Here is a 26,390-nt window from a genome sequence, read left to right as displayed (position 1 = left end):
AAAACAGCCTATACTTAAGTATTTCGAAAATACATGGGCCTGGCCCAATAATAAGGTGATGCAGCACCTAGAATAACCTCTGGACGAAATTTATGAAGTTGCATCTTGTATATTTTGTCCAATGCTTCATGCACTCATTATGGTGGCTTCAAAGTCCTAGAATCATCACTTGTAACTCCGTTCTTGTTCCCCTTGCGCATGCCATCATCTCCATGCTTGAACTTGCTCCAAGGTTCATCTTTCTTGTCCAAGCTAGGCCCTTCATTTGTAAGCAAAACAAATGTATCCAATTTAGGCAACATCATATTCTCATGAACATTAGAATCGGTACCAAGAAATGAAAGTACCTGATAATTAAATTGGCATGCGCGAGCTCTAGTAATTGGTCCAGTATGTATAACAACAAAAGCTGTGGGTGTAACAATGGTATTGATGTCCTCGTCATCCTCCCCTTCTTGAAATGAAGTCCTCCTCGACGAAAGCTCATCTTCCTCACCCAAATAAGGCTTCAAATCTGCAAAGTTAAAAGTGGGACTAACTCCAAAATCTGCAGGCAGCTCAAGTTTATATGCATTATCATTTATTTTCTCTAACACCTTAAAAGGACCATCAGCACGTGGCATTAGCTTTGATTTGCGCAAATTAGGAAATCTATCCTTACGCAAATGTAACCAAACAAGATCTCCAGGTGCAAACACAACATATTTTCTACCCTTACCTCCAGCAAGTTTATATTTAGCATTCATATACTCAATGTTTTCCTTAGTTAACTCATGCATTTTTAAAATCAATTCACCACGTTCTTTAGCATCAAAATTAACCTTCTCCGAAGATGGAAGAGGCAACAAATCAATAGGTGCACGAGGTAGGAAACCATACACAATTTCAAAAGGGCACATCTTAGTAGTAGAATGCAATGAACAATTATAAGCAAATTCAATATGAGGCAAGCATTCTTCCCACATTTTCTTATTATTCTTCAAAACAACCCTAAGCATAGTAGACAATGTTCTATTGACTACTTCAGTTTGTCCATCAGTTTGGGGGTGACAAGTAGTACTGAAAAGCAGTTTAGTCCCCAACTTAGCCCATAAACATCTCCAAAAGTGGCTAAGAAATTTAGTATCACGATGTGAAACAATAGTATTTGGCACACCATGCAAGCGAATAATTTCACGAAAGAACAAATCAGCAACGTTAACAGCATCATCACTTTTATGACATGGTATAAAGTGTGCCATTTTCGAGAACCTATCCACGACAACAAATATGCTATCCCTCCCCATCTTTGTTCGAGGTAAACCTAAAACAAAGTCCATAGATATATCATCCCAAGGAACACTAGGTACAGGCAAAGGCATATATAAACCATGAGGATTGAGTCGTGACTTAGCTCTTTGACATGTAGTGCAGCGAGCAACAAAACGCTCAACATCCCATCTCATCTTTGGCCAAAAGAAATGTGTAGCAAGTATATCCTCCGTCTTCTTAACGCCAAAGTGTCCCATTAATCCTCCTCCATGCTCCTCCTACAACAACAAAAGACGAACGGAGCTAGCTGGAATGCATAGCTTGTTAGCACGAAACACAAATCCATCGATAAGAACGAACTTGTTCCAAGTTCTCCCTTCCTTACAATTCTGCAATACATCTTTAAATTCAGCATCATCCACATATTGATCTTTGATGGTCTCCAATCCAATTATTTTAAAGTCAAGTTGTGAAAGCATAGTATAACAACGAGACAATGCATGAGCAATAACATTTTCTTTACCCTTCTTGTCTTTAATGACATAAGGGAAAGTATCAATGAATGCAACCCATTTAGCATGTCTACGATTCAGTTTTGCTTGACTTTTAATGTGTTTCAAAGATTCATGATCAGAATGTATAAAAAATTCCTTGGGCCATAAATAATGTTGCCATGTTTCTAAGGTCCGAACAAGAGCATATAATTCTTTATCATAAGTAGAATAGTTCAGACTAGGCCCACTCAATTTTTCACTAAAGTATGCAACAGGTTTGCCATATTGTAATAACAAACCTCCTAATCCAATTCCACTAGCATCACATTCAAGCTCAAAAGTCTTATGAAAATCAGGAAGTTGGAGTAAAGGAGCATGTGTCAACTTATCTTTCAATACCGTGAAGGCTTCTTCTTGTGCGTTACCCCAAACAAAAGGCACATCCTTCTTTGTAAGCTCGTTGAGAGGTGAAGCAATGGTGCTGAAATCTCTCACAAAATGCCTATAGAATCCAGCAAGGCCAAGGAAAATCCTAACTTGTGTGACCGTTTTGGGCTGCGGCCAACTCTCTGTTGGGGATCGTAGCAGAAATTTAAAATTTTGTACGCATCACCAAGATCAATCTATGGAGTAATCTGGCAACGAGGGGAAGGAGAGTGCATCTACATACCCTTTTAGATCGCTAAGCGGAAGCGTTGCAAGAACGCGGATGAAGGAGTCGTACTCGCAGCGATTCAGGTCGCGGTTGATTCCGATCTAAGCGCCGAACCACGGCACCTCCGCGTTCTACACACGTGCAGCCCGGTGACGTCTCCCACACCTTCATCCAACGAGGGGAGAAGGAGAGGTTGGGAAGACTCCGTCCAGTAGCAGCACGACGGCGTGGTGGTGGTGGAGGAGCGTGGGACTCCAGCAGGGCTTCGCCAAGCACTACGAGAGACGAGGAGGGAGAGAGGTAGGGCTGCGCCAAGAGAGAGATCAAATCGTGTGTTGGGCAGCCCCCATACCTCAAGTATATATAGGGGGAGGGGAGGGGGCTGCGCCCCTCTAGGGTTCCCACCCCAAGGGGTGCGGCAGCCCCAGATCCCATCTAGGGTGGCGGCCACAAGGGGGAGAGGGGGAGGCGCACCTGGGGTGGGCCTTAGGGCCCATCTGCCCTAGGGTTTTCCCCCTTCCCTCTTGGAGACACCTTGGGCCTTGGTGGGAGGCACCCCAGCCCACCTAGGGGCTGGTCCCTTCCCACTATTGGCCCATGTAGGCCTCCGGGGCTGGTGGTCCCACTTGGTGGACCCTCGGACCCCTCCGGTGGTCCCGGTACACTACCGGTGATGCCCGGAACACTTCCGGTGGCCAAAACCATACTTCCTATATATCAATCTTTACCTGCGGACCATTTCGGAACTCCTCATGACGTCCGAGATCTCATCCGAGACTCCAAACAACATTCGGTAACCACGTACATACTTTCCCTATAACCCTAGCGTCATCGAACCTTAAGTGTGTAGACCTTACGGGTTTGGGAGTCATGCAGACATGGCCGAGACAACTCTCCGGTCAATAACCAACAGCGGGATCTGGATACCCATGTTGGTTCCCACATGCTCCACGATAATCTCATCGGATGAACCATGATGTCAAGGATTCAATCAATCCCGTATACAATTCCCTTTGTCTATCGATACGATACTTGCCCGAGATTCGATCGTCGGTATCCCGATACCTTGTTCAATCTTGTTACCGGCAAGTCTCTTTACTCGTTCCGTGACACATCATCCCGTGATCAACTCCTTGATCACATTGTCCACATTATGATGATGTCCTACCGAGTGGGCCCAGAGATACCTCTCCATTTACATGGAGTGACAAATCCCAGTCTTGATTCGTGCCAACCCAACAGACACTTTCGGAGATACCCGTAGTGTACCTTTATAGCCACCCAGTTACGTTGTGACGTTTGGCACACCCAAAGCACTCCTATGGTATCCGGGATTTGCACAATCTCATGGTCTAAGGAAATGATACTTGACATTAGAAAAGCTTTAGCATATGAACTACACGATCTTTGTGCTAGGCTTAGGATTGGGTCTTGTCCATCACATCATTCTCCTAATGATGTGATCCCGTTATCAATGACATCCAATGTCCATGGTTAGGAAACCGTAACCATCTATTGATCAATGAGCTACTCAACTAGAGGCTTACTAGGGACATGGTGTTGTCTATGTATCCACACATGTATCTGAGTTTCCTATCAATACAATTCTAGCATGGATAATAAACGATTATCATGAACAATGAAATATGATATAATAATAACTAATTTATTATTGCCTCTAGGGCATATTTCCAACAGCCTCCCACTTGCACTAGAGTTAATAATCTAGTTCACATCGCCATGTGATTAACACTCACAGGTCACATCGCCATGTGACCAACATCCAAAGAGTTTACTAGACTCAATAATCTAGTTCACATCACTATGTAACTAACACTCAATGAGTTCTAGGTTTGATCATGTTATGCTTGTGAGAGAGGTTTTAGTCAACGGGTCTGCCATATTCAGATCCCTATGTATTTCGCAAAACTTTATGTCATATCGTAGATGCTGCTACCACGTTCCACTTGGAGCTATTCCAAATTGTTGCTCCATTATACGTATCTGGTATCTCTACTCAGAGCTATCCGGATAGGTGTTAAGATTGCATCGACGTAACTCTTTACGTCAAACTCTTTATCACCTCCATAACCGAGAAACATTTCCTTATTCCTCTAAGGATAATTTTTGACCGATATCCGGTGATCCACTCCTAGATCACCTTTGTACCCTCTTGCCAGACATGTGGCAAGGCACACATCAGGTGCGGTACTCAGCATGGCATACCGTATAGGGCCTATGCCAAAAGCATAGGGGACGACCTTCGTCCTTCCTCTTTCTTCTGCCGTGGTCAATCTTCGAGTCTTACTCAACTTCACACCTTACAAATCAGGTAAGAACCCCTTCTTTGACTGATCTATTTTGAACTCCTTCAAAAACATGTCAAGGTGTGCGTTCTTTGAAAGTATCATCATGCGTCTTGATCTATCTCCATAGATCTTGATGCCCAATATGTAAGCAGCTTTATCCAGGTCTTCCTTTGAAAAACACTCTTCAAACAACCGTTTATGCTTTCTAGAAATCCTACATTATTTCGAATCAGCGATATGTCATCCACATATATTTATCAAAATGTTGTAGTGCTCCCACTCACTTTCTTGTAAATACAAGTTTCTAGCAAACATTGTATAAACCTAAAAGCTTTGATCACTCCATCAAAGCGTATATTCCGACTCCGAGATGCTTGCTCTAGTCCATAGAAGGATTGCTGGAGCCAGCATACCTTTTAGCATCCTTAGGATCGACAAAACCTTTTATTGTATCACATACAACTTTTTCTTACGAAAACTGGTAAGAAAACTTGTTTTGGACATCCATCTGTCAGATTTCATAATCGAAAAATACAGCTAATGCTAACATGATTCCGACGGACTTAAGCATCGCTACAGGTGAGAAATTATCATCGTAGTCAACTCCTTGAACTTGTGAAAAGACCCTTTCCCACAAGTCGAGCTTCATAGACGGTAACATTGCCGCCCTCGTCCGTCTTCTTCTTAAAGATCCATTTATCTCGATGGCTTGCCGATCATTGGGCAAGTCCACCAAAGTCCATACTTTGTTCTGATACATGGATCATATCTCGGATTTCATGGCTTCTAACCATTTGTCGGAATATGGGCCCACCATCGCTTCTCCATAGCTCGTAGGTTCATTGTTGTCTAACAACATGATATCTAAGACAGGATTACCGTACCACTCAGGAGTAGTACATATCCTTGTCGACCTACGAGGTTCGATAGCAACTTGATCCCGAAGCTTCATGATCACTATCATTAACTTCCTCTTCAACCGACATAGGCGCCACAGAAACATCTTTCTGTGTTGCACCACTTTCTGGTTGAAGTAGAGGTTCAACAACCTCATCATGTTCTATCTTCCTCCCACTCAATTCTTTCGAGAGAACTCCTTCTCGAGAAAGGACCCGTTATTAGCGACAAACAATTTGCCCTCGGATCTGAGATAGAAGGTATACCCAACTGTCACCTTTGGGTATCCTATGAAGATGTGTTTGTCCGCTTTTGGGTTCGAGCTTCTCCGGCTGAAGCCTTAAGCATCGCAGCCCCAAACATTAAGAAACGACAGCTTTGGTTTCTTGCCAAACCAATGTTCATATGACGTTGTCTCAACGGACTTTAGATGGTGTCCTATCTAAAGTGAATGCAACTGTCTCTAACGCGTAACCTCAAAATGAAAACGGTAGATCGGTAAGAGACATCATAGATCGCACCATATCTCATAGGGTTCGATTACAACGTCCGGACACACCATTACCCTATGGTGTTCCAGGTGGCTTCAACTGTGAAACAATTCCACAATGTCTTAAGTGATTGCCAAACTCATAACTCAGAAATTCTCATCGATCAGATCGTAGGAATTTGATCTTCTTGTGATGATGGTTCTTAACTTCACTCTGAAATCACTTGGACTTTTCAAACTTTTCAGACTTGTGCTTCATTAAGTAAATATACCTATATCTACCCAAATCGTCAGTGAAGATGAGAAAATAGCGATATCCACCGCACGCTTAAATTCTCATTGGATCACACACATCAGCATGTACGATTTCCAACAAGTCACTTACCCATTTCATTGTACCTGAAAACGGGGTCTTAGTCATCCTGCCCATGAGGCATGGCTCGCATGTGTCAAGTGATTCAAAATCAAGTGACTCAAAACATCCATCGACACGGAGTTTCTTCATGCATCTTACGCCAATATGACCTAAGCGGCAGTGCCACGAGAAAGTGTACTATCATTATTAACTCTACATCCTTTTTGGCGTGAACATGTGTATTACCACGACCGAGATTCAATGAACCATTCACATAGGGTGCATGACCATGAAAGTTATCATTCATGTAAACAGAATAACCATTATTCTCTAACTTAAATGAATGACCGTATTGCAATGAACATGATCTAATCATATTCATGCTCAACGTAGACACCTGATAACATTTATCTAGGTTCAATACTAATCCCGAAGGTAGATGGAGCGTGCGATGGTGATCTCATTAACTTTGGAAACACTTCCAATACACATCGTCACCTCGCCCTTAGCCAGTCTCCGTTTAGTCCATAGCTTTTGCTTCAAGTCACCAATAATGGCAACTGAACCGGTATCCAATACCCAGGTGCTACCAGGAGTACTAGTAAGGTACACATTAATAACACGTATATACTTTGTTGAAGTTGCCAGCCTTCTTAACTACCATGCATTTGGGGTAATTCCGCTACCAGTGACCGTCCCCCTTACAATAGAAGCACTTAGTCTCGGGTTTGGGTTCAACCTTGCGTTCCTTCACTGGAGCGGCAAATGGTTTTCCATTCATGAAGTCTCCCTTCTAGCCCTTGCCCTTCTTGAAACCAGTGGTCTTGTTAAACCATCAACACTTGATGCTCCTTCTTGATTTCTACCTTTTGCGATCTTAAGCACTCCGAACAGCTCCGGGATCAACTTCATCCCTTGCATGTCATAGTTCATCACGAAGATCTAGTGGCTTAGTGATAGTGGCTAGAGAACTCTATCAATCACTATCTTATCTGGAAGTTTTAGCTCCCACTTGATTCAAGTGATTGTAGCACCCAGACATTCTGAGCACATGATCACTAGCTGAGCTATTCTCCTCCATCTTGTTGGCAAAAGAACTTGTCAGAGGTCTCATACCTCTCAACACGGGCATGAGCCTGAAATCCCAATTTCAGCTCTTGGAACATTTCATATGTCTTATGGCGTTCAAAACGTCATTGGAATCCCTATTCTAAGCCGTAAAGTATGGTGCACTAAACTATCAAGTAGTCATCAGGATGTGCCTGTCTGGTGTTCACAACATCCACAGACGATGTTGTAGGGGTTTGCACATCGAGCGGTGCATCAAAGACGTAAGCCTTCTGTGTAGCAATGAGGACACTCCTCGGACTACGGACCCAGTCCGCATCATTGCTTACAATATCTTTCAACTTGGTCTTTCTCTAGGAACGTATTGAAACAGGGAGCTACAATGTGAGCTATTTATCTACAACATATTTGCAAAGACAATTTAGACTATGTTCATGATAATTAGGTTCATCTAATCAAATTATTCAATGAACTCCCACTCAGATAGACATCCCTCTAGTCATCTAAGTGATACATGATCCAAATCGACTAGGCCGTGTCTGATCATCACGTGAGACGGACTAGTCATCAACGGTGAACATCTCATGTTGATCGTATCTTCTATACAACTCATGTTCGACCTTTCGGTTTTCCGTGTTCTGAGGCCATGTCTGTACATGCTAGGCTCGTCAAGTCAACCTAAGTGTTTCGCATGTGTTCCGGAGCCATGTCTGTACATGCTAGGCTCGTCAACACCCGTTGTATTCGAACATTAGAATCTATCACACCCGATCATCACGTGGTGCTTCGAAACAACGAACCTTCGCAACGGTGCACAGTTAGGGGGAACACTTTTCTTGAAATTTTAGTGAGGGATCATCTTATTTAAGCTACCGGCGTTCTAAGCAAATAAGATGTAAAACATGATAAACATCACATGCAATCAAATAGTGACATGATATGGCCAATATCATTTTGCTCCTTATGATCTCCATCTTTGGGGCTCCATGATCATCATTGTCACCGGCATGACACCATGATCTCCATCATCATGATCTCCATCATCGTGTCTTCTTGAAGTTGTCTCGTCATCTATTACTTCTGCTACTATGGCTAATGGTTTAGTAATAAAGTAAAGTAATTACATGACGTTTATGTTGACACGCAGGTCATAAATAAATTAAGACAACTCCTATGGCTCCTGCCGGTTGTCATACTCATCGACATGCAAGTCGTGATTCCTATTACAAGAACATGATCAATCTCATACATCACATATATCATTCATCACATCCTTTTGGCCATATCACATCACAAGGCATATGCTGCAAAAACAAGTTAGACGTCCTCTAATTGTTGTTGCAAGTTTTTATGTGGCTGCTATAGGTTTCTAGCAAGAACGTTTCTTACCTATGCCAAGACCACAATGTGATATGCCAATTTCTATTTACCCTTCATAAGGACCCTTTTCATCGAATCCGATCCGACTAAAGTGGGAGAGACAGACACCCGCTAGCCACCATATGCCACTAGTGCATGTCAGTCGGTGGAACCAGTCTCACGTAAGAGTACGTGTAAGGTCGGTCCGGGCCGCTTCATCCCATGATGCCGCCGAATCAAGATAAGACTAGTAACAGCAAGTAAATTGACAATATTGACGCCCACAACTGCTTTGTCTTCTACTCGTGCATAGAAACTACGCATAGACCTAGCTCATGATGCCACTGTTGGGGATCGTAGCAGAAATTTAAAATTTTCTACGCATCACCAAGATCAATCTATGGAGTAATCTAGCAACGAGGGGAAGGTAGTGCATCAACATACCCTTGTAGACCTAAGCAGAAGCGTTGCAAGAACGCGGATGAAGGAGTCGTACTCGCAGCGATTCAGATCGTGGTTGATTCCGATCTAAGCGCCGAGCCACGGCGCCTCCGCGTTCAACGCACGTGCAGCCCGGTGACGTCTCCCACGCCTTGATCCAGCAAGGGGAGAAGTAGAGGTTGGGAAGACTCCGTCCAGCAGCAGCACGACAGCATGGTGGTGGTGGAGGAGCGCGGGACTCCAGCAGGGCTTCACCAAGCACTACGAGAGACGAGGAGGGAGAGAGGTAGGGCTGCGCCAAGAGAGAGATCAAATCATGTGTTGGGCAGCCCCCATACCTCAAGTATATATAGGGGGAGGGAAGGGGGCTGCGCCCCCTCTAGGGTTCCCACCCCAAGGGGTGCGGCAGCCCCAGATCCCATCTAGGGTGGCGGCCACAAGGGGGGAGGGGGAGGCGCATCTGGGGTGCGCCTTAGGGCCCATCTGCCCTAGGGTTTGCCCCCCTCCCCTCTTGGAGGCGCCTTGGGCCTTGGTGGGAGGCGCCCCGGCCCACCTAGGGGCTGGTCCCTTCCCACTATTGGCCCATGTAGGCCTCCGGGGCTGGTGGCACCACCTGGTGGACCCCCGGACCCCTCCGGTGGTCCCGGTACACGACCGGTGATGCCCGGAACACTTCCGGTGGCCAAAACCATACTTCCTATATATCAATCTTTACCTCCGGACCATTCCGGAACTCCTTGTGACGTCCGGGATCTCATCCGGGACTCTGAAAAACATTCGGTAACCGCGTACATACTTTCCCTATAACCCTAGCGTCATCGAACCTTAAGTGTGTAGACCCTACGGGTTCGGGAGTCATGCAGACATGGCCGAGACAACTCTCCGGTTAATAACCAACAGCGGGATCTGGATACCAATGTTGGTTCCCACATGCTCCACGATGATCTCATCGGATGAACCACGATGTCAAGGATTCAATCAATCCCGCATACAATTCCCTTTGTCTATCGGTACGATACTTGCCCGAGATTCGATCGTCGGTATCCCAATACCTTGTTCAATCTCGTTACCAGCAAGTCTCTTTCCTCATTCCGTAACACATCATCCCATGATCAACTCCTTGATCACATTGTGCACATTATGATGATGTCCTACCGAGTGGGCCCAGAGATACCTCTCCGTTTACACGGAGTGACAAATCCCAGTCTCGATTCGTGCGAACCCAACAGACACTTTCGGAGATACCCGTAGTGTACCTTTATAGCCACCCAGCTACGTTGTGACGTTTGGCACACCCAAAGCACTCCTACAGTATCCGGGAGTTGCACAATCTCATGGTCTAAGGAAATGATACTTGACATTAGAAAAGCTTTAGCATATGAACTACACGATCTTTGTGCTAGGCTTAGGATTGGGTCCTGTCCATCACATCATTCTCCTAATGATGTGATCCCGTTATCAACGACATCCAATGTCCATGGTTAGGAAACCGTAACCATCTATTGATCAACGAGCTAGTCAACTAGAGGCTTACTAGGGACATGGTGTTGTCTATGTATCCACACATGTATCTGAGTTTCCTATCAATACAAGTCTAGCATGGATAATAAACGATTATCATGAACAATGAAATATGATATAATAATAACTAATTTATTATTGCCTCTAGGGCATATTTCCAACACTCTCAATAGCTTCAATCTTGGCTTTATCAACTTCAATTCCCTGTGGAGTAACAACATAGCCAAGAAAAGATACTCGGTCGGTGCAAAAGGTGCACTTTCCAAGGTTACCAAGCAAACGTCCATCACGTAGAGCAATAAAAACAACACGTAAATGTTCCAAATGTTCCTCCAAAGATTTTCTATAAAACAATATGTCATCAAAGTAAACTACCACAAATCGTCCAATGGAAGCACGTAAAACTTCGTTCATTAATCTCATGAAAGTACTAGGTGCATTAGTTAACCCAAAAGTTATGACTAACCACTCATATAATCCAAACTTAGTTTTAAATGTTGGTTTCTATTCATCTCCCAATTTCATACAAATTTGATGGTATCCACTGGGCAAATCAACTTTGGAGAATATTATAGAGCCACTCAATTCATCAAGCATATCATCTAGCCTAGGAATAGGATGACGATAACGGATAGTAATATTATTAATGCCTCTACAATCAACGCACATACGCAACGTACCATCCTTTTTCGGCGCTAAAATGATAGGAACATCACAAGGACTAAGGGATTCGCGTATATAACCTTTGTCGAGCAGTTCTTGTACTTGACGCATAATGTCCTTCGTCTCCTCTGGATTGGTACGGTATGGAGCACGGTTGGGTAATGATGCACCGGGAATTAAGTCAATTTGATGCTCAATCCCTCGAATAGGTGGTAATCCCGGTGGCACGTCTTGTGGAAAGACGTCAGCGAACTCCTGCAAAATGTTAGTGACAGCAGGAGGCAAAGAGGAAGGCACGTCCTCGAATGAAAATAATGCCTCTTTGCACACAAAAGCATAGCAAACAGATTTGCCAAAATCTAGATCATCAATATCAGATTTGGTGGCAAGTAAACATGTACTTTTCAATTTAATTTCAGAAGCAACACTAGATGGTTTATTATTAGGCTTCATTTGTTGCTCAAATTCTTTTGCCACAATCTGATTTTCACTCTTATTTCTCTCCTGGTTTGCTTTATTAGCTCTATTAATATCATCTTTCAAAATGGAATCAGGAGTCATAGGAAGCAAAGTAATATTTGTATCCTTATGAACAAGAGTATACTCATTGTTTCTACCATGGTGTACAGAATTTTTATCAAATTGCCATGGTCTACCAAGTAATCAGGAACATGCTTGCATAGGTACCACATCACAATCAACATAATCATCATATGTAGAGATACTAAAATGCACACGAACAGTATGTGTTACCTTAACTTTGCCGTTGTTGTTGAACCATTGGATGTAGTAAGGATGTGGATGTGGTCTTGTGGTGAGAGATAGCTTATCCACCATCTCCATGCTAGCCAAGTTATTGCAGCTCCCTCCATCTATGATGACGCGAACAGAACGTTCCTTCACAACTCTCTTTGTATGGAACAAATTATGCCTCTGATTTTGCTCAGCTTGTGTAACCTTCACACTCAAAACACGTTGAGCAACAAAACATTCATACCTATCAGCATCTTCAGCAGCCATGTATTATGTCTCATGATCAGAATCCTCTCCATCGTGTTCTTCATGTGTAATAAGAGCCAAAGTCTCCTCATCATAGTCACTAGCGAACTCATACCCACCATCCTCAGTAACAATCATCACACATTGAGATTTGCGTTCTCTCGCAAAATGTCCTCTTCCCTTACAACGACAACAAATAATATCACTTGTGTGCCCTGTTGATGCCATGGAAGAAGAAGAACTCTGTGCAGGCCCAGCAGGTGTGCTCTTGGTAGATAGTGGTGGTTGTGCCTGCTTTCTTGTATCACGGCTGGAGGTGGCACCTGATGCAGGTGCTGGTGCAGTGGAAATAGAGGATGCACGTGGTGTCCATGATGAAGATCGACCTGCAGAAAAGTTAGTTCGCGCCAATGCCTGTCGATCCTACACTTCACGTTCAGCTTTACAAGCAAGATGGAATAAATGAGTGATATTAGTATACTCCTTATACTCTAGAATGGTCTGAATCTGTCTATTTAATCCACCCATAAAACATGCAAGCATAGCTTCATTCTCCTCAACAATACCACATCTAATCATGCCAGTTTGTAATTCCTCATAATATTCTTCTACAGAATTTTTTCCTTGTCTTAAATGCTGCAATTTTTGAAGTAATTCACGTTGATAATATGGTGGAACCCAATGAGTACGCATAGCAGTTTTCAAAGCAGCCCAAGTAGCTGGAATGGGATATAATCTACAATGTTCAGTCACCAAACACATGCAAAGCTAGTTAAAGCACAAACAGCAGCAGGAACATGTCTCTCCTCAGGATATTGTAAACATGTAAATCATTGTTCAGTTTCTAACTCCCAAGTAAGATATATATAAGGAACATATCTACCCTCAAATGGTGGAATGTTCAATTTAAGTTTAGGTATATGGTCATGATCACGTACCTGAGGTGGTTGTGCAGCCCTACCATTGTGATGATATGCATGAGGACGACCTGGTGGCAGTGGTGTTGGTGGTTGCACGTAGTTCCGATTTTGATCAACCTCATCCTTGTAATGGTCCTCCACCTCTGCAATAGCAGCAGGAGCTACAGAAGCATCAACAGCGGCACTAGAATTTTGACCAGGCTCAAGGGGAATGCACAGTGCCCGTCCCACTTGATTTGGAAGACGATGTTGTTGTTGTTGTAGAGGTGCGTTAGGTGCAGCCGGTGGTGGTGGTGGAAGATGCACGAGCAATTCATTAAACTTGTTATCGAGCTTTGTTTCGAACGTATTCTCCATGCCATCTATCTTCTCCATGGCCTCTTCAAATATGTTTAGCGCATCTTGCACCTGTCCACTCATCATTTGCTGAAATTTATCATGTAGCTCTTTGTTCGACATGTTCTCCCAATCTGTCTCATCGGCTTGTGATCCTGCCATGGTTAGGAGCAATAGAAACACACAAGAATATGATCCTACATAATACTAGGAAGTGGTGGTGGTGGTGGTGTATCACAAATCCGGCAAGCGAATCTCAAATTCTTACCAGTTCTTACCCAGCAGCAGGTGATGATCGCAACCGTTGTAGTCAAAACCCTCAAAGCTTGGATAGAGCGATTACCAGGGAGAGTCAAATGCACGACGTAGATGTATGTGGAGCTGGGAAGGCTTCTAATATGGTAGCAAAAAGGGTCAGCAATAATCAATTCAGAGATGCAAAGTTGAATAAACGCTCAACGACTGTACTGTGCTGGTCCTAGGCTAGACCGTGCTAGAGACGCAAGCCTAGAACACTAACAAAATCACGGCGCTGCATGTAAACAAGGGAGGAGCATGCTCTGAATTTTTTCTTCTTTTTTTTGCACTTTTTCCTCCTTATTTTTTTGCTCCGCAATATTTTTTTTCGAAAAAGTCTACAAATGGTCTAAAAACTGCCTAGCCAGAATTTTTTTTGAGTTTGGAACTATTTTTCTTCTGCGGATAGCACAAAAGTTCAGGAGTCCGACTCTGTCATGACCCGAAGTATCGCATGATCTGGAACTCGAAAACAAAGCAAGAAATACTAGACTCGTACTAGGACTGGTGGCGGAGATGAATCTGTTGAAACTTAGACTGGTGGCGACGATGAGTCTGGTGGAAATCGGACTGGTGGCGGATATATGATGCAGGTGGACTCGGATTGGCGTGATGGTGGCGGATATATGGTGGCGTATATGGACTCAGATTGGTGGTGAATATGTGGTGGTGGTATATGGCAGCGACGATGAAGTTGGTGTGGTGGTGGTATATGGCAGCAGCGATGATGATGATGCGGTGGTGATATATGGCAGCGGCGATGTGAGAACCTATGAACAGAACTCGAAACTCTAAAGGACTAGACGCTAAGACCAGCAACTTGACACGACGATGCAACCGCATATTCAACAAAGCAAATAGAGAAAGGATTATGAAAAGGCTCATATTGGTTCGGATAGGAAGAACTAACCCTAATTTTTTTGGCTTTTTCGTGGACTATAGGTATGAAGAATAGACTCGATCTAAACTACGAAAAACAGTAAAATCTCACCGAGCAACCTGGAAATCTGATACCACTTGATAGAGGTGCTGGTGTCCCAATGTTTCGATGAGATAGATATCGTTTTCTGTGAGAGTCGACTTTGACGATCCGACTACGAACGTGCGAAGACGTCGCGCCTTAGCAATCGCTAAACCAACTTCTTGGGTTATTAACCACGCCGGAGCACGATCAACCTGACCACGAGGGTCTATTTCCTGCGAGCAAATGAAGAACAAGCAAGAAACTGAGATTGCAATCTGGATATTGCGAATAAAAGAGGAAAGCTTTATTAATGAAGGTGTGGTTCTGTGACGCCTTGGTCTGGTCGTTGAACACAAACGAATTACGCGAAGTTGCAGCTATGCTGAACTTTTAATATAAACAAAACCCAAAGTCTAAATGATGCCCTAAGGGCTGTATATATGGAGGAGAGAGGGGGAATTTCGTGGCCCTTGGTGGAGGGGTCCGAAACCAACCCAAACTCTTGTTTCCCCACACATACGGACTCTAAAAACAGCCTATACTTAAGTATTTCGAAAATACATGGGCCTGTCCCAATAATAAGGTGATGCAGCACCTAGAATAGCCTCTGGACGAAATTTATAAAGTTGCATCTTGTATATTTTGTCCAAGGTTTCATGCACTCATTATGGTGGCTTCAAAGTCCTGGAATCATCACTTGTAACTCCGTTCTTGTTCCCCTTGTGCATGCCATCATCTCCATGCTTGAACTTGCTCCAAGGTTCATCTTTCTTGTCCAAGCAAGGCCCTTCATTTGTAAGCAAAACAAATGTATCCAATTTAGGCAGCATCATATTCTCATGAACATTAGAATCGTTACCAAGAAACGGAAGTACCTGATAATTCAATTGGCGTGCGCGAGCTCTAGTAATTGGTCAAGTATGTATAATAGCAGGAGTTGTGGGTGTAACAATGGTATTGATGTCCTCATCAATACACAAGGGCGGCCTACCCTTCCTGACGTGCCCTGGTGGGTTGTGCTCCCCTCGGGAACCTTCTCGACTCCATTTTCCTTCCGTAGGTTGTTTCCCAAGATAAAAAACCTTTATATACCCCCCGGACGTATTCACCACCTCTCCGCGGGGAAATCCTCTACTCATTTTTTCGTGTTGTTTCTCTGTTAGATCTATCAAGCCATGCGTCATGTCTTCTCCCTCCTCCAACAACATAGAAGAAGATGCTTGGTTGATGAAGCTAGAACTGAAAATAGAGGGACCAAAAGAAGCCATCAAGGAGGCTGTGGGAGATCAAGTCCAAGCAGGAGGGAAGGCCATGCTGACAGAGGAAGAAGAAGAAGATATCCTTCAACCATATTACAACCATCTCACCCCTAATGAAATTGAAGCATTTAGGACCTTTGTAACGGCCCGTGTTCAAAATAAATATCTCACTCATGAAAATATTCTGTTACAAGAGCAAATCATCACCCTCCAGAGCATCATCCATAGATTAGTGTACCTTTTGAGCCTGAAGTGTGACGCTACTACTTCATCACCGCCTCCATCATCATCTTCCCCACCAAAGGAGACTTGAGTATATGGGTATGGGCACTCCCCTTGGCTTGTGCCAAGCTTGGGGGAGATGCCTCGGTATCGTATCACCACCACTTTATTGCCTTTACCCATCTTAGTTTGATCTTAAGTTATCTAAGGATTTAGTTGAACTAAAGTTAGCATGATCTAGTTTTGAGTGTTAGTTTCGTGATCTATCTATCTATGTAATCGAGTGAAAGTTATATAATAAAGTTTAGTTGAGTTTTACTTCTTTACTTTTATGTTTCAATGAAAATAAAATAAAATAAATAAAAATATCATATGCTAATCTTATGGTAAGTAATGAAATCACATAAGGAAAAGTACAAGTGGTAAAATTTGTTGAAAGTTGACAAACATAACATTGGTCAATGATGCAATTCATGAAAGAATTAATAAGGGAAGAGAATATTCGCATGCAAATACACTATCTTGGACATCTTTTATGATTGTGAGTTCTCATTAAAATATTATAAGGCAAAATTGTTGACGTTGGACAAGGAAGACAATGTAATGATTTGTGTTTGTTCATATTCACATAGAAGTTATATTGTCATTGATCCTTCAACATGTGGTGCTTTCTCAATATCTTTGCTAGCCAAAAATTCCGCACTAAGTAGAGTTCTAGCATGTGGTGCTTTCAGGTCTAGAATTCCAGCATCCAAAAACCCTTAAACCCAAAATCTTGTTTTGGAAGTCCACCATACCTACCTATGGATTGAGCAAGATCCTTCAAGTAAGTTGTCATCGGTGCAATAAGGCAATAAAAATTGCTTCTAAATGTGTTTGACCATTTAGTGTAAGAGAAAATTGAGCGTTGTATGAACTTGTGATGGAAAAGTAAGAAAAGCGACGGACTGCATAATAAAGGTTGTTATCATAAGGGGAAATATAACGTGACATTCTTTTGCATTAAGAGATTGAGCATACAAACCTAAAAGCGCATGACAACCTCTGCTTCCCTCTACGAAGGGCCTATCTTTTACTTTATGTATTTACCTTTCATGCAAGAGTAAAAGTATTCTTCTCTATTCCTTTTTATTTTCTCTTTTTGCAAGCATCATGTGGTGGGGAAAGATCTAGGCACATATACCAAGTTGGATATGAGTGAGCATGAATTATTATTGTTGACATCACCCTTGAGGTGAATGAGTTTGGAGGCGATATTATAAGCCCCTATCTTTCTATGTGTCCGGATGAAAGTTTTTGCTCATGTGTATGTGGTGAGTATTAGCAATCATAGAAGATTAAATGATGGTTGAGTATGTGGACTTGCCAAAAGGCTCTAATACGAGACCCTTCCTGAAAAGATGAGCAATTGTAGCTGCAAAGTTGACTGAGAACATAGTTTGTTGGTTTTCAATAGAGTTTATGCTTTTTACTTCGATGTTGTGATCAATTGTTACTTGTTCATGAGGAGTTATATGATAAAGTTTTATGATAAAGTTTGTTGTTTTTATAATAATATGCTACTATGTGTGTATTTTGTTTTTATCAACACCTCTCTCTCTAAGCATGTGGACATGTTTTTCGATATCGGTTTTTGCTAGACGACAAGTGAGGTCTAAGCTTGGGGGAGTTGATACGTCCATTTTGCATCATGATTTCCTACTATTATTTATAATGTTTTTATGCATAATAATGCTTTATGGAGTAATTATAATGCATTCACTCTCATAATATGCAAGCCTTCGTCGACCTCACTAGCGACGACAACAACGATGACGATACCTAGGGCAGTGTGCGTGCGTGTTTTCAGTTTATTATGTCTTCTATTAATTTTTATGTGGATTTTGGCCAATAGTCGCATGTTTTCAAAAAAAATGTGGACGCGGAAAAAATGCATCGGTCACTCGTTGAGTGATGTGGCCGGCCTGATGAGGACATCACTAACAAATATACACCCACAGCCCCTACTGGTACATATACTGGACCAATTACTAGAGCTCGTGCAGGCCAATTAAATTACCAGGTACTTCCGTTTCTTGGTAATGATTCCATTGTTCATGAGAATATGATGCTGCCTAAATTGGATACATTTGCTTTACTTATAAATGGAAGGCCAATCATGGACAAGAACGCTGAACATTGGAGCATGATCAAGCATGGAAAAAATGGTGTGCACAAGGGGAGCAAGAACAGAGTTTCTAGTTCAATTTTCAGCACTTTGGAGCCAACAAATTTCTTAGCCACTTTTGGAGATGTTTATGGGCTAAGTTGGGGATTAAAGTGCTTTTTAGTACTACATGTCAGCCCCAAACTGATGGCCAAATTGAAGTAGTCAATAGAACATTGTCTACTATGCTTAGGTCTCTCTAAAGAATAACCTTAAAATGTGGGAAGAATGCTTGCTTCATATTGAATTTGATTATAATCGTTCACTGCATTCTACTACTAAGATGTGCCCTTTTGATATTGTGTATGGTTTCCTACCTCATGCACCCATTAATTTGTTGCCACTTCCATCTTCGGAGAAGGTTAATTTTGATGCTAAACAACGTGATGAATTGATCTTAAAAATGCATGAGTTAACTAAGGAAAATATTGAGCGCATGAATGCTAAATATAGACTTGCTAGAGATAAGGGTAGAAAACGTGTTGTCTTTGCACCTGGAGATGTTGTTTGGTTACACTTGGGTAAGGATAGGTTTCCTGATTTGCGCAAATCAAAGCTAATGCCACGTGCTCATGGTCCTTTTAAGGTGTTAGAGAAAATAAATGGTAATGCACATAAACTTGAGCTATCTGCAAATTTTGGGGTTAGTCCCACTTTTAACATTGCCGATTTGAAGCCTTACTTGGGAGAGGAAGATGAGCTTTCGTTGAGGATAACTTCAATTCAAGAAGGGGAGGATGATGCGGACATCACTAACAAAGTTACACCCACGCCCCTACTGCTACATATATTGGACCAATTACTAGAGCTCGCGCACGCCAATTAAAATTACCAGGTACTTTCGTTTCCTGGTAATGATTCTAATGTTCTTGAGAATATGATACTTCCTATATTGGGTACATTTGTTTTTCTTATAAATGAAGGGCCAAGCATGTACAAGAACGATGAACATTGGAGCATGATCAAGCATGGAGAAAATAGTGCGCACAAGGTGAGGGAGTCCTGGACTAAGGGGTCCTCGGGCTATCGGCCTATCTCTTGTGGGCCTGACAGGTGGGCCACTCTGTGTCTACTAGAAAGTCGAGCTATAAGGCGACTCCATGTCCGGACAGGAAACCTTTGAAGCCTTGGTGTGTCTTGCAAGTCAATATGGTTGAATCGGCATGTTTATTCCTTCATTGTAACCGACCATGTGTAGCCCTAGTACTCCTAGTGCCTATATAAACTAAAGGGTTTAGTCCGTAGAGGCTACAACAAGAAACATCATCCTACTGACCTAGGGTTTAGTTCATCTAATCTCATGGTAGATCAACTCTGTAATCACCATATACGCTTAATATAATCAAGCAGGACGTAGGGTTTTACCTCTTCAAGAGGGCCCAAACCTGGGTAAGTATCGTCACCTTCATCCCTTATTCCCCATTGATCCAAGATCCACAGCTCGGGACCCCCTACCCAAGATCCGCCGGTTTTGACATCGACATTGGTGCTTTGATTGAGAGTTCCCTTGTGAAACCGCCGAAGGATCGATGGCTCGACTGATCATCGGAGATGGCATCAACACCGGGGACATATTTGTTCTTGGCCAGCTTTTCGCGTTTGGTGGCATCGTTCTGCACGCCAACTGGGCCGGTCATCTCGACTAGGTCAAAAGCTTCATCCCTGAGCACTGGTTCAATTTCAGTAACCAAGAGTATGTCACTGATGCTCAGGGTGATCTGGTCTACACCGGGTTCTCAACCTTGCCTGAGGCGCCCGAAAACCTTGAAGCTTTGCCTTCAGGCGCTCTTTCCGACCCGATCTCCGGGTCGGCCCTTACCTTGTATCCGGTATTGAACCCGGAATCGACTTCGGCATCTGAAGACTAGGAGTCAACCTTGGCCGGTGTAACGCCCTCGATGCGGCTATATCTCCTACGTGTCGAAGCACGACTTAGAGGCATAACCGCATTCAAAGCAATGTCTCAAGTAAGGCAATCTTGACAACATCCCATGTAATATAGATAATAAAAGGGGAAGGTACATAGTTGTCTTACACTCGCCACGTCAAACAAAGTACATAAATAGCATTACATCATCCAATCACTCATGGCCCGACTACGGTGCCAAAATAAAAGATCAACCCAACATGCGACACGGTCCCGATCGCCCCAACTGGGCACCACTACTGATCATCAGGGAAAGACACATAGTAACAGCGTGAGTCCTCGTCAAACTCCCACTTGAGCTCAAGCGCATCATCTAGAACGGAGTCGTCTGGCCCTGCATCTGGTTTGGAAGTAATCTATGAGCCATAGGGACTCAGCAATCTCCCACCCTCGCGATCAAGACTATTTAAGCTTATAGGTAAGGCAAGGTAAATATGTGGAGCTGCAGCAAGCGACTAGCATATATGGTGGCTAACCTGTTCGCAAAAGAGAGCGAGAAGAGAAGGCAAAGCACGAACGAATAACTAGAGAACAACCTGTGCAAGCATTACTCCAACACCGTGTTCAGTTCCCGGAATCCGCCGAGAAGAGACCATCACGGTAACTCACACAGTTGATTCATTTTAATTAAGTTAAGGTTCAAGTTATCTACAACCGGACATTAACAAATTCCCATCTGCCCATAACCGTGGGCACGGCTTTCAAAAGTTCAAATCCCTGCAGGGGAGTCCCAACTTAGCCCACGACAAGCTCTCACGGTCAACAAAGGATATACCTTCTCCCAAGACATTCCGATCAGACTCGGCATCCCGGTTCTACAAGACACTTCGACAAGTTAAAACAAATCCAGCAACACCACCCGAGTGTGCCAACAAATCCCGATAGGAGCTGCACATATCTCGTACTCAGGGCACACTTAGATTGTCTAAACTTCCGGTAGGCCAGCCTAGAGTTGCCCCTGGTGGCCACCGGTAGCTGACGAGGTGGACCAACACTCAGAGGAGCACTGGCCCGGGGGGGGTGTTTAAATAAGATGACCCTCGGGCTCCGAAAACCCAAGGGAAAAAGAGGCTTGGTGGCAAATGATAAAACCAAGGTTGGGCATTGCTGGAAGGGCTTTATTCAAGGCGAACTGTCAAGGGGTTCCCATTATCACCCAACCGCGTAAGGAACGCAAAATCCGGGAACATAACACCGGTATGACGGAAACTAGGGCGGCAAGAGTGGAACAAAACACTAGGCAAAAGGCTGAGCCTTCCACCCTTTACCAAGTATATAGATGCATTAAGATAACAAGATAATATCGTGATATCCCAACAAGTAAATAATGTTCTAACAAGGAACGGTCTCCAATCTTCACCTGCAACTAGCAATGCTATAAGAGGGGCTGAGCAAAGCGGTAACATAGCCAATCAACGGTTTGCTAGGACATGGTGAGTTAGAGGTTTGACATGGCAATTTGGTAGGCATGATAAGCAAGTGGTAGGCATTGTAGCATAGGCATAGCAAAAGAGCGAGCATCTAGCAAAGCAAAGATAGAAGTGATTTCGAGGGTATGATCATCTTGCCTGCAAAGTTGTCAGAGTGGACTGGATCCTCGAAAGCGAACTCAACGGGCTCCTCGTTAGCGAACTCGTCTCCTGACTCTATCCAAGCAAGACAAACAAGCAACAAGAACACAATCAACCACGTGCGAAGCTCAAACAACATGATGCAAACATGGTATGCTATGCGGGATGCGATATGTGATGCATATGCAAGATATGACAAGGAATGAAAGAACCTGGCCTCAACTTGGAAATCCAAGTGTGCCACTGGAAAGGTGAGGTGATTTCGGTTGAAATCGATATAAAGAACAACGGAATCAGATGCACGGTTTGGAAATGGCAAGCAATTCAAATATGCCACCGGTCTGCGATATACAGCAAGTAACCATCTAAATGCAATAAGATAATTATGCTACAGCACTCAAACATGGCAAAAAAATACATGGCAGGGATCCATTCATGAAGATTAACAAAAGATGTACACTGAACTACGGCCAATTAATCCACTAACAGGTTCAAACAAGCATGGCAAAAGTGCAATTGGTAAACAAATTTCAGACTTTGTGAAATTAACACTTGTCTGGAATTTCAGATCAGGTAGCACACTTTGAAGCAAGAAAACTATATGCTACAGGAACTTAACATGGCAAAGCAAGGCATGCCATGGAGCTACTCAAAGAGCTTAACAAAAGTCCCTTAGCGATCTTGAGCCAAAAGGGATCGGAAAATACAATTGCAAGCATGTGAACATGGCAAAAACATAAACAGATCACAGACTTGGTGAAAAACTTGAACATGCAAATCAGATATCAAGTAGGCATGTTTACGAGCATGATGCACTCACTACAGAGCATGTCATGACAATCTAAGCATACACCCATCAAGAATACACATTATAGAAGCTAGACATGGCAAGAACAACAAAATAGCATGCACGGATCAATTACAACATCCTCGGCAAAATCGCTAACAAGTAGACAATCTGCCCAGATTCACGAAATAGCAAAAGTAGAGCTCGATTGACTCAAGCTAGGTTGCTCCATAATTGCAAACAAATACATGGATGGATAGAGCACTACAAGATTAACAAATCATCCTTACTGATAATCCTCAAAAGAGGCACGGATCGCTAGGAAACAACATGAACATATGACATATTGATAAGAACAGATCAAGACATTGACATTACTAAGTCCCTGAAATCAGCATTAACGAATGCACCACTTTGCAAGCTTGTGCTAGTCACCACACACATCACAAAAATACATGGATAGCACCTCTGGAAAGATGGCAAGGCATATAACAAAACACATGTAGAGCTCAGGGGCATATCATGCACACAATAATCATGGCAAAATGACAAATAGCTATTTGATGCAGCAGATCTGACAACTAACTCAAATAGCACTCTTCAAACAGCATTTCGGGCATCAAGATGAACTCAAATGAAAATGATGCAGTGAGATTATATGATGTGCTCTCTGAGACGAGCATTTTGATATGCTATATGCCCAAAACGGATCTACGATGTGATGAACATGGCAATATAATCTGCAGACTTGAGAAAAAAATGGAGTCAACCCTAGTTTTCACATCTGGATCCGGTGACATTGTTCACGCGCGGGAACCGGAGTTGGCCAGAGAGGTCGGCGCCGAAGTCGATCAAGCTTGCCGGCGCGAGGGGAGGAGGAGGCCGGAGCCGGGGCCGGCGACGAGGGGCGCGGGGCGGCGATGTGGCGGCTCCGGCGAGGTCTAGTGGCGGCGGGGCGAGGTCCGGTGGCGGCGGGGCGAGCTCCTGCCGGCGATGGCGCACCGGGCGGCGGCGGCCGGGGCCGAGGAAGACGACGGTGGGGCGCGGGCGTGAGGCGGCGGACGAGATGGGCCTCGGGGGCCCGTCCTGGGCCTCCCGGGCCGGCGGCGGCGGCGCGGGCCAACGGGCGGATGACACGTGGCGGCGGCGCGGGCCAACGGGCGGATGACACGTGGCGGCGGCGGCGCGGGTCGGACAATGTCCGGCCTGTGAGATTTCGTCCGGCGGCGGGGAAAAATGGGTCTAGGGTTTCGGGAGAGGGGAACCGAGAATTTCAGAGGGGGTGAATTTATAGGCATAGAGGGAGCTAGGAGAGTCCAAATGAGGTGCGGTTTTCGGCCACGCGATCGTGATCGAACGCTCTAGATGATGGAGAGGGTTTTGGTGGGTTTTGGGCCAAATTGGAAGGGTGTTGGGCTGCAACACACACGAGGCCTTTTTGGTCCCTCGGTTAACCGTTGGAGCATCAAGCGAAGTCCAAATGGTACGAAACTTGACAGGCGGTCTACCGGTAGTAAACCAAGGCCGCTTGGCAAGTCTCGGTCCAATACGGAGATGTTTAATCCCCAAACACGAGAAGAAGGTAGAAGTGACCACCGAAGGAGAACGAAGCGCCGGAATGCAAAACGGACAACGGGGAAAATGCTCGGATGCATGAGACGAACACGTATGCAAATGCAATGCACATGATGACATGATATGAGATGCATGACAACAACAACACACGGAGACAAAAACCCAAACCCGAGAAAATAAAATAACTTAGCGCCGGAAACGGCAAGAGGTGGATTACATATTGGGTAAATCATATCCGGGGTGTTACAGCCGGTCTCGCACCTCACCCCACCGTACCAGAGGTCGACTCCGAAGAAATCCCGGATACCGATCCAGCTGATCTCTCAATATTAAGCGAGATGCTAGATCGAATCCAAGCGATGAACATCACGAAAGAACCATCCTTGACCCATGCTCGGATTGGTCTTAAGATGTGCCACGGGGAATTTTACATCCCACCCACCACCCATGATGAGGATATGGCTACCACAATTACACCCATATCTCATGCTGTTTTACCTCTTGGAACAGTTGCTAGAGCTCAGATAGGCCAATTAAATTATCAGGTACTTTCGTTTCTTGATAATGTTTCTAGTGTTCATGAGAATATGATGCTGCCTAACTTAGATACATTTGTGTTTCTTGCTATTGAAGGGCCTAGCACGGACAAGAAGGTTGAACATTGGAGCATGGTCAAGCACGGAGATGAAGGTGCATGCGAAGAGAACAAGAACGGAGGTTCAAGTGGAGATTTCCAGACTTTGAAGCCACCATGATGACATACAAGAAGATGGACGAAATATACAAGATGGCCTTTCATAAATTTCGTCCATAGCTTATTATTGGTGTTGCGCCACCTTATTATGGGCCAGGCCCACGTAATCTATTTTTAGAGTCCATATTGTAGGGGAAACGACTTAGGAGGTGTTTTAATCCCACCTTGCCAAGGGTGGAAAAAATCCGCTCTCTTTTCCCTATAAATATGGCCCTTAAGGCATCGTTTAGACTTGGGTTTTATTTAGTTAAAAGTTAGCCATCATTGCAACTTCGTGTACTCCGTTTGTGTCCAACGAGCAAACCAAGACCGCTTATGAAACCCCACTTTTATCAATCCTTCATCCATACTCGCAATATTCAGATTACTTAATCATATTCTTGCTTGTTCTTCGATTGCTTGCAGAAATAAACCTTCGTGGTCAGGTTGATCGTGCTCCAACGTGGTCAATAACCTCTCGGAGTTGGTTTAGCAATTGCTAAGGCGCAACGTCGTGCACGCTTGTAGTCGGATCATCAAAGTCGTCTCCACCAAATCGATAGTTATCATCTCATCGAAAGATTGGGACACCTCGCCTCTATCAAGAGGTATCAGTTTTTAGGTTGCTCGGTGATATTTTACAGTTTTTCATAGTTTAGATTGCATCTGTCATTCATACCTATAGTCCACGAAAAGCCAAAAAAATTAGATTAGTTCATTCGTGTCCCAGACAGTCCGAGCCTTTCGCTATTATCACTTAGTTTTTGCTTTGTTGAAGTTTCGGTTGCATCGTGTGTCGAGTTGCTGGTTTCAGTGTCTAGTCTTTTAGAGTTTCGAGTTCTAGTCACGTTTTGTTCACGCCACATCCGTATACATCATCATCCACTTCATTGTCATATTCTGCTGCCACTTATTTTGTTCATCGCCGTCACCACCATTCATCCATTGTTGTCACAAGTCACGATCTTTTTGATGTGTTTTGCAATCATCTCTTCACCGTTCATTGCGGCCTGATCCATCTTGGAGAGAGATAAAAAATGAAATTTGTTAAAAAAAGAGAAGAAGTCCAAGTTCGGTTTGGTCTGATCCGT

Source organism: Triticum urartu, chromosome 6, assembly GCF_003073215.2.
Source record: "Triticum urartu cultivar G1812 chromosome 6, Tu2.1, whole genome shotgun sequence".
NCBI classification, from domain to species: Eukaryota; Viridiplantae; Streptophyta; class Magnoliopsida; order Poales; family Poaceae; genus Triticum; species Triticum urartu.
The sequence above is the reverse complement of the archived record's forward strand: the minus strand, read 5'-3'. Positions refer to the sequence as shown.